This window comes from Mastomys coucha, unplaced genomic scaffold, assembly GCF_008632895.1.
Source record: "Mastomys coucha isolate ucsf_1 unplaced genomic scaffold, UCSF_Mcou_1 pScaffold8, whole genome shotgun sequence".
In the NCBI taxonomy this organism is placed as follows: domain Eukaryota; kingdom Metazoa; phylum Chordata; class Mammalia; order Rodentia; family Muridae; genus Mastomys; species Mastomys coucha.
In genome coordinates, this window is record NW_022196914.1 from 71649870 (window position 1) to 71665789 (window position 15920).

General features: G+C 41.5%; 1 non-coding gene across 1 annotated transcript; it reads left to right on the forward strand.

The window, feature by feature from the left end:
• The first annotated feature begins 2707 nt into the window (after positions 1–2707).
• LOC116084043 lies at positions 2708–2826 on the forward strand. Its single transcript, XR_004116009.1, has one exon. It is a non-coding gene; the product is annotated as a 5S ribosomal RNA (ribosomal RNA).
• Positions 2827–15920: the final 13094 nt, after the last annotated feature.

Below are 15920 nucleotides of genomic sequence, written 5' to 3' on the forward strand. Positions count from 1 at the left end.
CAGTCTGTAAAGTCCTTACCACACAGCACACAGACCTGAGTTCAGTCCCCAGTATTCACATCAAAGAGTGGGTACAACAGTACTTACTTATAATCTCAGCACTGGGAGGCAGAGACAGGAGGATTCCAGAAGCTCACTGGCCACCCAGTATAACTGGATCAATGAGCACTAGGTCTATGGAAAGACTCAATCTCAAAGAAACAAAATGATCAGAAACTATAAAGAAGCTTGACACTGACCTCTGGAATCCACAGACGTGCTCACACATGAGCGTACCCATGTACTCACACATGCACACACACACTTATATCTGCTCATGATTGTGACTACTGTCAGTAAAAGTAAAAACAACTATATTATTTGTGCAGTTGGGAGAAGAGAGCTATTTCTCACAAAGAGACACACAAGGAAGCCAATATGAGGGAGAGAAAGACTGGGAGGAAGATGCAGGATCCAGGGAGGTGCTGTGAGAGTTGGGGGTGAATGTTGGAGGGCTGAATTTGAGGCGAATTTAAAATAAGCAAATCCTGCCCTTAGGCCTATTTGAAAATAGAACAGGGAGATGAAAATAAATTCTAAGCATATACTGAAAATGTATTTCAGTAAATTTAATAGTCCTAAACTTCTATTGCATGTTATAACAAAGTTAATGATACCAAGTTTGGGGATTTTTCTTTTAGGTGCCTGTATTCACCATCTGATTTACAAACAAATATTTGAGCAGCTCTGGGATTCATTCCTATTGTTTTTAGCTTGTTTTTCCAATCATATTTAACTAAGAGGGTTTTTTTTTATTATTACTAGGAAGGAATCAAAACAATTAAATGTGAAGTCCACTGCTGCTCTCCAAAATTCAGCAGACCATCGCTAACAGCACTGAAGTCAGGAAGCAATCATGAGCCCTTCTCTTTATAGAATGTCTTTCCTCCTTGGGAAACTTCAAAGCCCTTTTCTGACGCTTGGTCTCTGCAGCTGCCAGGAAAGAAATGTGGCTCCACTTACCTCAAAGGGGGTCAGAGCACATGGGGGACCGGCTGGACCCACAGCAGACATGCCTCCCCTCCAAACCCATGCTGCCTCCACTCCATCAGAGACCACCCCAGGGATCCAGGAGAGGGGAGGCTAGAAAATAAGAGAGGTACAGGAGTACCAAACCTCTCACATGCACAGAGAGAGAGAGAGAGAGAGAGAGAGAGAGAGAGAGAGAGAGAGAGAGAGAGAGAGAGAGAGAGAGAGAGAGAGAGAGAGAGAGAGAGAGAGAGAGAGAGAGAGGAGTACCATAAGAGCGGGAGCAGCCAGATGCTATGGTGATGTGACTCTATAATCCTACTAGTTTTTGAGATGGAAAGTAGGGCGGGTGAAGACAAAGCAATGCATAGATAGGATACATGTCTTGGGCTAATCCCAGCAAGTACCTCACAAGAACACACTGTGGTGTAAAAGAAAATGCAGAAACAAACTAAACATGACTGTGCTGACTCCCTGAAGAGAGATGGAAAAGAGCAAGATAAGAAATCGAGTCAGGAGTTTTGGTCCTGACTATGGCTGGGATGATCTCTATCCACATGATTTCAGACTGGGGGTGGAAGGGCTCTGTTCTCCTCCAGAAGGAAGGAATAAATAAAAAATGTTTATTCCACTCTATAGGCTAGAAAACACTCCACAGACTCGTATGAGATTAAGTGGCAAGTTGCAGATCTGGGATTGGTATCAGTGATTTCCTAAGTTTAAAACCATAGGATTATTTTTTTATTATACCAGATTGCATTTCTTTTTCAGATACTCCAGCCCTTTTAACTGTGTTCTTCCCAAAATTCTAAAATGATTCTCATTCTGGATAGTTATCATACTTGGCTTCTAGCAGGAAAAAAAGAGTCCATATGTTCTATGAATCTTGGCAGAGAGGCTAATAAAGAGTAAATGCTTAATATGCTAGGTATTGGAATAAAATCTTGATTAAAATAGGTGGTTTCCCCAAAACTCTTTGACATTTCAACAAGTAGGAGGTAGAAGGGGGCCTATGACTGTATGAATACTTCAATTATTTTCCAACAGCTAAGACATTGCTTGCCTATAAATCAATATAATTTTTAAAAGTCTATAAAAAATCACTCTAAAGAAGCAGTGATGCTCTGATGATGTCACAGATGTTTTCATGTGTATGTATGCAGTATATATGTGCACATATGTTACATGCATATAAAATAGATAGCAGATGATAGGTATGTAGATAGATGATAGATAGATAGATAGATAGATAGATAGATAGATAGATAGATAGATAGATAGATAGATAGATATGAATTTCCACTCAGCCTTTAGGATTTTGCTTTTATATTCACTCCATTTGGCAGGGTTCATAAATCCCTCATTCTATGGTGGATAGGGGAAGGAAACAATATTATATGTACCTCAAGCTATCCAAGAATGATCTGGAACTTCTGATCCTCCCGTCTCTACCTCCCAGGTACTAAGATCACAGGTATACACTGCCACACCATCCTTAAATCTTTTGTTCTTTAGACAAGGTTCCTGCTTCTATGCCTGGACTCCATGTTCTCACTACTGGTACCTATTTCCAAGACTCCCTTGCAAGCTCCTCCTGTTACTTCTGACTTCTATATAGAGGAATGCACCAGGATGGTCTCCTATCTACATTATCTGGTTCATCTCCTCAAAAATCATGGCTTTATAAGACATGTATACAGTCTACGGCCATACCACCCTGAATGCACCTGATCTCATCTGATCTTGGAAGCTAAGCAGGGTCGGGCCTGGTTAGTACTTGGATAGGAGACTGCCTGGGAATACCGGGTGCTGTAGGCTTAAAAAAAAAAAAAAAGACATGTATACATTAGGTCCCAAGACATGTGACTCCAGTTCACCCTCCCCTCCAAGTTCCTGGTTTGGACATCTAACTATCTTCTTAACATCAGCTCTTGGAATACAGCAGGCACTTCAAACTCAGCACATCTGAAAGTTCATCCCCAACAAATCACTTTTCATATCATTATTCCCTATCATGATTTCATGGAAAGCCCTGATAGTCATTTAACACCTGCCTCCTCCTCTTCCTTCCCCTCCCACTCTTCTTCCTCCTCATCCTTCTCCTCCTCCTCTCACTCCTCTAACCTATTCTCACCCATCTACTGTGTATTTATATTTCTAACTTCTTCTGGGCACACTTCAAGCTTTCTCCTGCCTTGGGGATTCCTACTGTCTCTTTCTGCTCCTGGAACACAACTCTCTGAGATGGTCACAGGGCCCTCCTTCCAGATAACATGGGTCTTTTCTTGTGGAACCCCTTCAGAAAGGATGTCTACAACAACTATCTAATTTCACTCTCTGGTCTCCAAGATCACCATACGTGCAGACTTCTCTGCTCCTGTCTGGCAGGGTATCATTTTAATTGTTGCTACATGTGCTGCTATTTGCCTGTGTATATTTATCCATAAATGGGTTTGTTTGTCTGCTGGCATGTGTGGTTCTGGGCCTCATCCTCTATGTGTGACCTTCAGGGGTCCTTGTCCCTTGCTTGCCAGTGTGTTCCAGCATTTACAAAAGACCCTGGTGTACAGCAGGCACTTGGAATTGTGTGAACTGTGCAACTAAATATCCTTTGTGATATCTGAATGTTCTTCCTCTAACTCTGCATTTATCTTTGGTGTCGGCCTATGAGTTTCTCTAAAGTTCACAGGGTATATAGTTCTTATCTGTTTATTCTTATCCCTTCCATACCAACCTCCACTTCATTGTTAGTTAATTGCTATTTTGCTACCGTTTAGCATAACCCTTTAATTCTCCCAAACACAACCTATCCACTCAGTGGGGAGAGAGTGTCATGACACTGTGCTCCTTCTAACAAAGTCTGATTCAGCTTTCGGGAGAACACTTTTCCTCACCTCTGTCTCCTCCCAGTCCCTGCCCAGCCCAGCCCAGGACACATCCCAATCCAGAGCAGCAGCACAGCATCCTGTCATGTGTTGTGGATTAGTTTGTGTCTAGTGCTGTGTAAGTGACATGGTCACCCATGGGGAAACAAGCATGACATCTTTCCTAGTCTAGAGGTGGAGAGGAAGGCTCCAACACTGTCACAGTGTGGACAGGACTGCGTGTCTGCATTTTGCTAGGGCCAGTATACAGAAAGAGAATTAAAGCCAGATTGGCTAGGTCTAGAAATAGCCAATGAACCAGGCTCACAGACCTTTACTTGAAACAAATCAAAATTAGAAACTTAAAAGATCACACCAGGCTATTCTTAAACTACATAAAACTTTAGAAGTTTTAGAAATGATTTTAGAAAGATGCTTACAAGTCTTTTCTTCTAAAAATCCATTAAACAATGGAAAGAACAGTGTTACTCACCGAGGCAGGGGCCTGACCAGTAGACGGCTTTCATAAATGATTGACAGCAGCAGTACTTCCCTGTGACTTACAGAAGCTGCATTTACATAATTGCATAAAGTGACTCAGAACTGACCTCACTCCTGAAAACAGGCAACAGATGGCATCAGGATGCTCTGCTGCAGGGAGAAGGATAATGAAAATCACTCGCAACCAGCAGAGCCATCAAACCTGTTTGCAGGCTTACAGGCTCCCTAGACTCTGTACTCATTCATTAGCTGCTACACTCGCTCCTTTTGAAAGATGTGACCAGGTTTGCATGAAGGCTCCTAAAGGTGTCCTTCAATGGTTTTATTTACCTAGACTTGACCAAGGAGGAAAAAGAAAGTGTTTCTCTAATCTCGGAACCTGCTGTATTCCTTACATCCTGGTCCCACTCTAATCTGTTCTGTCAGTGTGCTGTTGTCCTCTGACAGCCAAATTCAGTATGATACAGAGGTACTTCTAATTGACCTGGAATCCAGTTAGAGCAGTCTAACTATCAGTTTTTCATGGACAAATGTTGAATGCAAAAGTCTTTAAATTCATGTGCTATCAGGATAAGAACATGCATTCTTGAAGGAAGGCCATAGCCCAATGAAAAGATTATGTTCCTATATCAAATAGACAATGAACATTAAAATAATGAAGAAAACCATTATCTAAATAAACATATATCTTTCTCCTAAAGAAGTCAGTGTCCAAGGCAACACAAATTGGTGATTTTCTTTTCTGAGATCTACTACCTTTCCCTTAAGAAAAATCATAAAAATGAATTTTGATCTTTCCTTAGCAAACAGAAGAAAACTGACGGACACTGTTTGGTTCCCAAGTAACTCTTCCCATGTACCTACTGTGTGCCAAGCATTTATCATGAGCTCTGAAACCAGATAGCCTGACTTTCCCTTGGAAGGGAAAAGATACAGTGCACCTCTGTTTCTATTGCAACACACTGCACACAAAACAACGCTCCTACCCCTTGACTCATAATGGGACACACGCATCACTTATCAATGCAGTCGCTTTCACTGGCCACACCCACACATGCCCTACTGTCTCAAGTCCATGCATATGACTACAGTGGTCTGCAGCCCACATCTGCTGTCTGCCCTGCTCCTGACAGCACCACAGCTGTCTCTGTCCTGCCCTGAGACAAGTTCCAACAAAGGGCCGACTAGAGTTCTTCCAAATTACCTTGAAGATTTTGTAGGGATGTCTGCTTGTCTGGAGCCTGCTAGCACCTCCTTGCTGCACCCCTATTCATCGTCAGGAGCTGTGCAAGTCCATACCTGCGAACACCCTCCTCCTTTGCATGCCTGCTTCTCTACAAAGTCTGTATTCTTTGCCTACACTTTACCTAACTAAAATGGAAGAGACTAAAGGGGACTGGAGGGTAAAGAAGAAAGGTGGAAGGATAAACAGAATATACTCCATGTTGCATCTGTAGAAAAATATCATGATTCAACCATTTTGCTTGTTTCATATAATTCAAATCTAAAAATAGAAAGTGGTTCGATTTTTTTTTTTTCTAAAGTCAGGTATGGGTGGCAGCACATGACTGTGACTCCAGCACTCGGTGGACAAAGAGAGATAGGAGGATGAAGGGTTTGAGGCCTTCCTGCACAACCCTGAAAGACCCTGTCTCAGAGAGGAGAAAAACCAAAGAGTGAGCACCTGGGATGAGACTCGGTGGTGGTGTGCTTGTTTGGTGTCACAGTTTGGATGTAAAATGTCCCCCATAGACTCTTATGTTTGAGCATTTGGTCCCCAGCCAATAGCACCCTTTGGGGATATAATGGAACCTTTGAGAGATGATAGAACATTGCAGGATGAAGTATGTTATTGGGAACCGGCTTTGAGGTTTTATATCCTGGCCCCTCCTACTCTTGTTCTGTCCTTCCCCACCATGCTGAACTCTAAATTTCTGAAAACATAGGCCAAAATAAACCTTTTCTCTCTAAAGCTGTTTTGGTCAGGGTATTTTATTACATTGACAGAGAAAAAAACTAATACATCTAGAATATTCAAGGCCCTAGGGTACATCCCTATCACAGGGAGGAAAGGAGCACCAATCAGTTGGAGTGCCGTAACTACCACTTTCCCCAGTAACTTTGTTATTGTGGGGATCTGCCTCTACAGCCTTGACAACTGACCACAAACACATTTTGGAAACACAAGCCATTCATAAGTTGAGGACTGCCTACAAATGATGCTCTTTCCTGTATAAGACAGGCTGATGGATTCTGTTTATTAAAATTACAGGATAAAGAAACCACAAAAAGCTGACTCCAAGTCTCCAGATAGCTTGCCTAGCCTTCTGGCTCCAAAATATAATCGCAATCTGAGCCTGTCTAGGGGTAAGCCAGGCCAGCTCAAGAAAAAAAAAAAAAAAAAAAAAAAAAAAAAAAAAAAAAAAAAAAACAGGACCAGGGCTGCAACCAGATTCAGAAGGCTATAGAGAGGCCATGTGTGTCAACCTGGAGACACTAGAAAGCCTGATTCCTCCGCAGACAGCTATGGGGTGTGTGCATAAAGCAGGCTGCAGCCAGGCCTGCCTACTGGAATAACCTGTGAAGGTTCCTAACTCTAGCCAGCATTCTGGGTGCAGAGTTCTTTCTTACTCTCTCCCTATAGTTTGCAAGCCTTCCTGTAGTCCACAGTAGGTTTGATTGGCCCAGCCGCATGGAGGAACTTCTAGGGCAAGAACCCAGCATGTTTTGGTAGTGTTCCCTCAAAATAAATAGTCACATCTTCACATTTGCTGTGTTCCTAGAAGGAGCTCTCTCCTTTAAAGTCTGCTCAAAACTTACGTGTTCAGGAAGGCTTCTAACTTAATGACTTTTCCCTCTACACAGATGAGGTTGACACACTACAGAGAGGAACCCAACTAAGGGTGTTGCTGGCAGAAGTCATGTCCTCAGACAAGGAGTTCTTTCTGCCAAGGGGACCCCCCCCCCCAATTTCTTGATTTACACAGAGCCAATGGGGGATAGCAGTAGCTCTGACAGCGACCGTTGATTTGTATCTATTCACAGATTTGTTGACTGAATGGTGAATTTTCAGACTCTAACCTATCTCCCTGCCAAAATAGATGGATACATGTTATACTTATAAACTAGACAGGGCATCCTGCACTTATCCCGCAAGCACACATTTTCTTCCTAAAATTGTTTATGTCATACAGGAAAAAATATTAATCAATGTGGCAAAAGAAAGCTTGTACTCTGTCCAGCCAATTTCATTCACTGACGAAAGCAGAGCAGAGCATAACAGCCCCCTTGTTTTGCTGTCTTTGTTTCCCATGTACTGAGTGAAATTGCACAGGAATTATAAGCAGTTAGCAAATGGTGTATAAATGACCAAAACCAAATGACAGCTCCATGAACAGAAGCAGGCTGGCCCTCGCTGAGCCAAACTGCTTGAATTCTGGAACAAGAATGGGGAGTCAAGTTCCATCTCTGGCACTGAACCCAGTCCACTATTGATCTTCACTTGCCCTCACATCCGTGACTTCCCAGAGCACACACAGGGCTTTGTGACCTGCATTGCAGTCACAAAAAGACAGAGGCTACTAAGCCAACCGGGAGGGCTTCAGCTAAGCCAAGGCTGCTGGAGGGCTCCAGCAACATGCCTCTCCTAGGGAGGGTATAGCTCTCCAAAGGATCTCTTTGGAGTTGGTGAACTATTGTTCCATTGTCAACCTTTGATGCCACGGGAATCATGGGAGAAGAAACAGGCTGTAGAAAATAACCTCTTTCTCCAGTGGTGCCAATGCTGTTGACAGCTTGATCCAACAGTATTAGAAATTTAAGCCGTGTCTTGCTGTCTTCCAAGATCACACCAGCTCCATCCTTCTCTGAACTGCCTTCTCTGCTCTTCTAATACCATGCTTTCTCCAGGTTCACTCAGTATTAAGCCATTTCATAAGCTGGGTGTCCTCATGTGACTCTGTTGCTACTGTTTAGGTTCAAGGAAAGAAGACTCAAACTGTCTCCTTTAGATTCTAGATTCTAGTTTTCATCTTTTCACTAGAAACACACTTAGCCGGGCATCTGAGTGCACATTGAAGTCTGATTTAGTTGGTTGTTTAGAGAAGTCTCTGTTGAACCGAGCAGGGGTAGCCCACACCTTTAATCCCAGCACTTGAGAGGCAGAGACAGGTGGATTTCTGAGTTCGAGGCCAGCCCGGTCTACAGAGTGAGTTCCAGGATGGCCAGAGCTACACAGAGAAACCCTGTCTTGAAAGAGAGAGAGAGAGAGAAAGAGAGAGAGAGAGAGAGAGAGAGACAGAGACAGAGACAGAGACAGAGACAGAGACAGAGGGAGGGAGGGAGAGAGGGAGAGAGGAAGAAAGGGAGGGAGAGGGAGAGGGAGAGGAAGGGAGGGAGAGAGAGAGAAAGAGGGAGAGAGAGAGAGAAAGAGAGAGAGAGAGAGAGAGAGAGAGAGAGAGAGAGAGAAGTCTCTGTTTTCTCTAAAACCAGAGGTGTTCCTAAGTGGGAGCAGATGTGGAACACACCTAGGTGACTTGTCCAGAACCAGACTTGGGATCTGTTCTCTCACGTCCTTTTCCTGCTCCAAGCCATTTCCCTGGAATGCACATTGAGCATGTGGGACAGATCAAAAGCAACTTCCTGCCTTGATGGTAAGAGGGCTTTTCGTGATGTTCTCATGCTCTTGGGTTCATTTTGTCTATTTAATAGTTCATCCTGCTTGGGGGACAGAGCCCCGGGTGAGGAGTTTCATCAAGGAACACACAATGGAAAGAAAACTGAGAGGAGGTGCCTTTTGTAGTTTGTTTCTCTAGCTTTACTTTCAAGCCTGTTTTCCCCTTGCTCAGCAAGAGGAGACCCAAGCCAAGAAGCTACAGGTACTGCCTTTTGGCATCCTCTGTTCACATCTGAACTAGGGAACCCCAGTTTATATCCTAGGAAGTAGAACAGAGTGATCCTAAAATTCTGCTAAAACTGTCATTTTAAACTTCTGCATTTTTCCTATCTTCTGAGCTTTTATTTATTTTTTTTAAAGATTTATTTATTATCTATTTATTATAAGTACACTGTAGCTGTCTTCAGGCACACCAGAAGAGGGCGTCAGACCTCATTACGGATGGTTGTGAGCCACCATGTGGTTGCTGGGATTTGAACTCATGACCTTCGGAAGAGCAATCGGTGCTCTTACCCGCTGAGCCATCTCTCCAGCCCTGAGCTTTTATTTTTTTAAGTATAGTTTTTCTCCTCCTTACCTGCTAAGATCAAAAAGAATTAAAAGTAAATGAACCACACATCTGTGCTTATTATTAATAAGAAACTATACTCCAAATTATCTATCTTCTTTCAGGATGACATGTGTCTCATCTTTATCTTTTCAAAGTCATTAGTTTGGTTTTTTTTTTCTCCTTCCATTAAAAATACCCCATCAGGGGCTGGGAACTGGCTCAGCAGGTAAGAGCACGTTGTTGCTCTTGCTGAACCAGTTTAATGCCCAGCACCCGCAGAGCAGCTAGGAACAGTCTGCAAATCTAGTTCCAAAGCTTCTGATGCCCTCTTCTGGACTCCTAGGGTACTATACCCAGGAGGTGTACATACATGCAGGCAAAGCACACACACAAAGTGTGTGTGTGTGTGTGTGTGTGTGTGTGTGTGTGTGTGTGTGTTTGCCAGGTATGGTGGTACATGCCTTTAATACTAGTAGCATGAAGAAATATCCAGCCCCAAACATCAACAATAGCAGTGCTGAGAAACCCTGGTCTATAAATAAATACCAGTGGTCCTGGATATACAGTCATTCTGGAAGTACAAAATCATTAATAAATAATAGAGTCACTGTACCGGTGGCCATATCAATCATACATTAAAGGTACTATATACACTTGAGAGCAAAGACTAAAGAGCCAGGATTTGTAGCTGCTCTCTTTATTACAGGTTTGCCTAGCAACAGAAATGACTAGTTAGCTGCTAAAGGGTGTTGCTGCCATCTAGAGGAGGAGAAGAAAATTTCCTCTAAATGCCACACTACTTATTCCAAGAGCACAAGCTAGCTGCAGGATCTCTGGCCACATGTTTTTCTTTCACAATACTAAAGAGAGAAAGAAAAAATCATTTATCTCCAGTCTGAGTGTGTCGTATGAGACTGAGAGCCTGTGTTTAGAATAAGGACACCACGTGTTTGATTTTATTCTCGTGCTTACTTGCAGTGCACAGGGTCAACTAGTGGCCCCAGAATTCTCTTGCAAGACCTTTCTTTCTACACATTATTTTCTCCAGAACATAGCCAAATAGCAATAAGTTACAGGCCACTTACTAATTATGGCGATCCATTTACTTTTACCAAATTATGAAATTTTAAAAGTTAAATTATCTCAAATAAAATGAATACAAAGGAGAACCAAGTTGGGGCTGGAGAGATGGCTCAGCAGTTAAAAACAGTTGATCTTGTAGGACTGGGTTCAGTTCCCAGCATCCACAGGGTGGCTCCCAACCTTCTCCACCTGTAGTTTCAGGTGATCTGAACTTCTAACCTCCTTGGACACCAGGCATGCCTGTGGAGCACAAACATAAATTCGGGCAAAAACTCTTACACACTAGATAGATAGATAGATAGATAGATAGATAGATAGATAGATAGATAGATAGATAGATAGATAGATAGATTAAAATAGGTAATAGATAGATAGATAGATAGATAGATAGATAGATAGATAGATAGATACAGACAGACAGACAGACAGACAAACAGACAGACAGATAAACTAAAGAAACAGGGAAGAAAATAACAACCATGTCTTGAAAGAACTTTTTTCTCTAAATAAATATAATGTGACCCATATACACATACACACATTTAGACAAACTGACACACACATGTATATATGAACACACAGAGACACAAAACACACATTCACAGAGACAAACACACATACATAAAGATACACACACAGCCTACAAATACAACTGTAAGAAAGACTTCTCCAAGAACTTGGAAATTGTAAATAGGTTTGTTTTGTGTTTGTTTTCCGTTTCCTCTCCAGTCTCTGGAGAAACTGCGCACAGACTACAGGTGAGATGTACTGCAGAGGCTCACTTTCAGTCCTGTATTTGGTCTTCTTCAGCTTTACCATGGCTGAAAAGACTGACCATGATTGAGTACCTCCCTCCACCAGAGCTGAAAAGCTTCTGTCTCCATCATGGGGTTTCCCAGACATCCTAAAGTAATATAAAATTTATCTTAGTTTCACAAGTCACTTTGAAACAAGTCTGAACTCATTTGTGCTTCAGGGAAAAAAAATAAAGATCAAGACATTCTATTGTGAATTACCTATAAAATCTTTAGCTCCTAAGCCAGTTCATAATTCAGTTCTCTGTTGGACAAAATAAAATGGTCCTTCCTCCTCGCTGTCTCTATGGAGCATCCTTACTGCATTCCACCACTAACATTCTTCCTCCTCGAGGTTTGGGTAGAGCATCCCCACCACCTTCCACCTCTAAGACCCCGCAGTGACACAATACCACATCCAGGACTTACTTCATTCAAGAAGGAAAGGAGAGTACAAGACAGAAGAGAGCCTCATAACTAAGACATGATTCCACAGCACAAAGAGTAATCTGATTGGCCAGCATTACCCTTTTTATGGCTCATGGACTACAGAAAGACTGATGGAAAGATGTTGTTTGAATAAATGAGAGATGAAGAAATAGCTGAGAACAGAGCTGAGATCAAAACCCTTTGGGGGTTGAATATCTGATACTCTATATATTCAATATTTACATTACAATTTATAACAGTAACAAAATCACAGTTATGAAGTAGTAATGAAATAATCTTATGGCCAGGGATCCAACATGAAGAACTGTATTAAAGGGTCACAACATTAGGAAGGTTGAGAACTACTAATGTAAAGAAAGACAGAAATTTTTCATTAGAATTCAAGCACACAAGTTTGCTACATGCCAATTCCTCTAAGTATAGAAACATGGGTAGTATTAACTATTACAAGGGAAAGTCCTTTCTTAAGAAAATGCATGACACTTTTTGGAACACACACTGTTATTAATGTTTATATTATATTAAGTATAAATGTGACAAAACTTGTCTTCAATCCCTCTGAATTGTTTGAGAGTCAATTGACATAAGGCAAGAGATAGTTCTTAAAATGACCCTATACATCCAATAATCTGTTACTCTCGCTGTTATTGTTAAATGTAATAAATGTTAAAAATCAACCACAGAAATTTCTTTAAAGAAACATTAAATTTCTTCCTTGAGTAGAGATGCCTATTCCTGCAAAAATCACACATTCTGAACACTCTCAAAAAAATGAAAAAAGGGACACATGAATACTTGAAATTGTAACCACTGCCTGCCCACCATCACAATATGTGGTCCTTTATAGAGAAGTCAAGCTAGGACCGAGATGGAAGCTTTCTCCTTGCTGGCGAGTCCCCTGGATGCCACATGGTTCTGGAAGAGAGTTCCATAAACAAGCTTGATTACTTCAACAACACTATCTAGACATATAAGATGAGTCCATGAGTGCAATAGTAATACATCTGTTATAGGGACACCAATCACTTTCAGATTATATTTGAGGCCTGCTCCATGAGACAGAATTCAACTATAATATTATAGACCCAAAAGCCAATAACTGGAATATCATAGACCCTAGTGGGAGACTACTGCTATGGTTGATAACTTGACATTAAGTGCCCATTGAATTGCTTTCCAACTTCCATTTATGTCAATTTTGTCTCCTATCAAGTCCACAGCAACCAATTTTTTCTGTACAACTAATCTAAGAATTGAGCCTTTCTCCATTTTTTAAACAGATAGGTGTTCTTTGAGCACAACTGTCCTCTGTAACATCCTTATGAGGATTTTTCCCCACTTCTTTTTGAACATATTTATTAAGCCTGTTTATGGATCCTCCCCATTCATTCACTATCATTCTAGAAATTCTTGTCTTATCTCCTGAGTTAGTTTTGTTTTCCAGATCTTATGGCCTCACTTCTTGACACATCTCTGGTTTTCCTGAAACAAAGGGGTTAATTCTGATAAAGAATGAGGTAAGAGATAAAGCTTAAAGCCTTAGCATTTGTCTGGAAAGCCTTTATTACTTCCTCATTCTCACTGTGAGGATTGTAGGCCTGATTTCATTTGTCCTCATTAACATTGACATTGAGAAGATTGCAGACATTCTGATTCAGTTCTTCTTGTCACTGTTGGGGATTTCTGCTGAAAAGCAGATGTATCCCTCACCTCTTCCCTGTCCTCTTCCCTCCCCTTCTCCTCCCTCTCTCCCTTTTACTCTCTCCAGTTCCAAACCCTCACAACAATGTAGGTTGTGTTATGAACTGTCCCACTTATCTCTGAGGTAACTAACTCAGTCCATGGACTGTCCCACCTATCTCTGAGGTAACTAACTCAGTCCACAGACTGTCCCACCTATCTCTGAGGTAACTAACTCAGTCCATGGACTGTCCCACCTATCTCTGAGGTAACTAACTCAGTCCAGAAGCTTCACTCTTACCCAGAAGGCTTTCTTAATTCTCTCCTTCTACAATACCTTTCCATTTATCTCTGTTCTATAATTTCTATTAATTAGATGCTCCGTTTGATCAATTAATCCCTAATTTTTAAGAAATGATGACTTTCCACTTATCATTTTGGGATATTTTACAAACTCTGTCTTTTAAAAAAAAAAAGTGCTACTTAGCTTTTCCTTTGTATTTTTCACTATGAAAACACTTGGCAGGCCATGGATTGAGAAATCCCTAAAATTCAGTATTCCTAGGTCTCCTCAACTTCTTATCCCATTCACCGTTTTGCCAAAGTGATTTGGGCCAGGCTGTTGACATCCTCTAAGAGATTTCTCTCTGCACTGTATAGACTTGCACTCATGTTCAGTGAGTCTGCTTTACCACAGAGAAAGGAGGGTCTATCTATCATACAGTGAAACTGTTAATAAAAAATTCATGACCATATAATGCAGATGTCACATGAATTCACATGTAACATTTCTTGAGCATGGGAAAACAAAGTAAAGGACACATATGCTCTTCAGCAGAAAACCTAAACCATCAATCCAGTTATTGTGTTGGTAACACGAACAACTTTGCCTGGGTTTTGAAAATTTGAAACAATCACCTATATCTTGGCTTCAACCCCTGAGCCTTTGGCTCCTGGCAAGTCATGCTGTGGTAGCTGTCTGCACTATTCCAATTCCAACCACCCTACTCCATGTAATCTACCAACCTCCTCACCTGATGTGTTCTCTAGTTGTCATCTCTAATTTATTCCCTGTGTACAAGTTGCTATCCTTATGAATGCTTTGTCATGAGTTTAAATCCATTTCCCATTTCTCTACTTTTTTTGACATGTACCTTTTACTTTCATTGCACAGATATAAAAACTCTAAGGTTTTTCAGGATCCCTGTCATAATTGCTTCCAATAGTTGTGGCCCAGACTGGCCACTCTCTCTGCATCTATACCTGACAGGGATGTGATTGTACAATTCTAGCCAACAAGAGACAGATTCTGTCCTTCACTGCACCTTAAATTTAAAATGGCCCGGTGCCTAGCTATGTGCGACTGGGTCCATGGAGGACATATTTTACATATTTGACTATAGACGGCAGGATCCCTGAATGCCACTGCACACACACTCTCTTGCAACCCTGTCAAACCACAATGTGTAAAGTAAGCCTCTGCTCAATGTGTTAGATAATGACAGTCTGTATTATAGTCCAGAAGCCAGTCAGCTCAGACTTCCCAGACAGAAGCCCCAGAGATATTAAGAAGGCACAGGGAAAGGCATCTTTGATATATCTGCTTTTTATCCCTGCATTCTTTACATGTTCCTGTTTCTGATACGACTGTGTTCCCATTGTCTCTCTCTCTCTCTAATCCTGAGCCTTTCTGCAGTAAGAACATTTGCTATTGGGCCTCCCTAGCCCCGCTGAGGCCCTGGCTCCCGGAGTCTGCTTACTTACTTACTATTCATGTCTTTCCTGCTCTAAAGGTGTTAGAGCTATGATGTCTTCCTCTGCTCTCCTTGTTCTGGTTTTTAATGGTCTCTTATTTCCTAACTGGAAAGTTTAGTGGTATTTTGAGAGAATATCAGACCAACAGATGTACTCGACTAGACAGATGTACAGCCAGAGTTAACAAGTCTCCTCACTTCATTTTATACATGAAGAAATGGAAGACAATAGAATGTAAAGAACTTGCCCAAAGCTACATGATAGTGGTTAGTGGGGGAATTAAAAAAATACAGAACCCAATGCAATCCCCATCAAAATTCCAACTCAATTCTGCACAGACTTAGAAAGAGCAATTTGCAGATTCATCTGGAACAACAAAAGACCCAGGATAGCCAAAACTATTCTCAACAATAAAGGAACCTCTGGGGGAATCACAATCCTGGATCTTAAGCTGTACTACAGAGCAATTGTGATAAAAACTGCATGGTATTAATACAGTGACAGGCAGGTAGATCAATGGAACCAAATTGAAGACCCAGAAATGAACCCACACACCTATG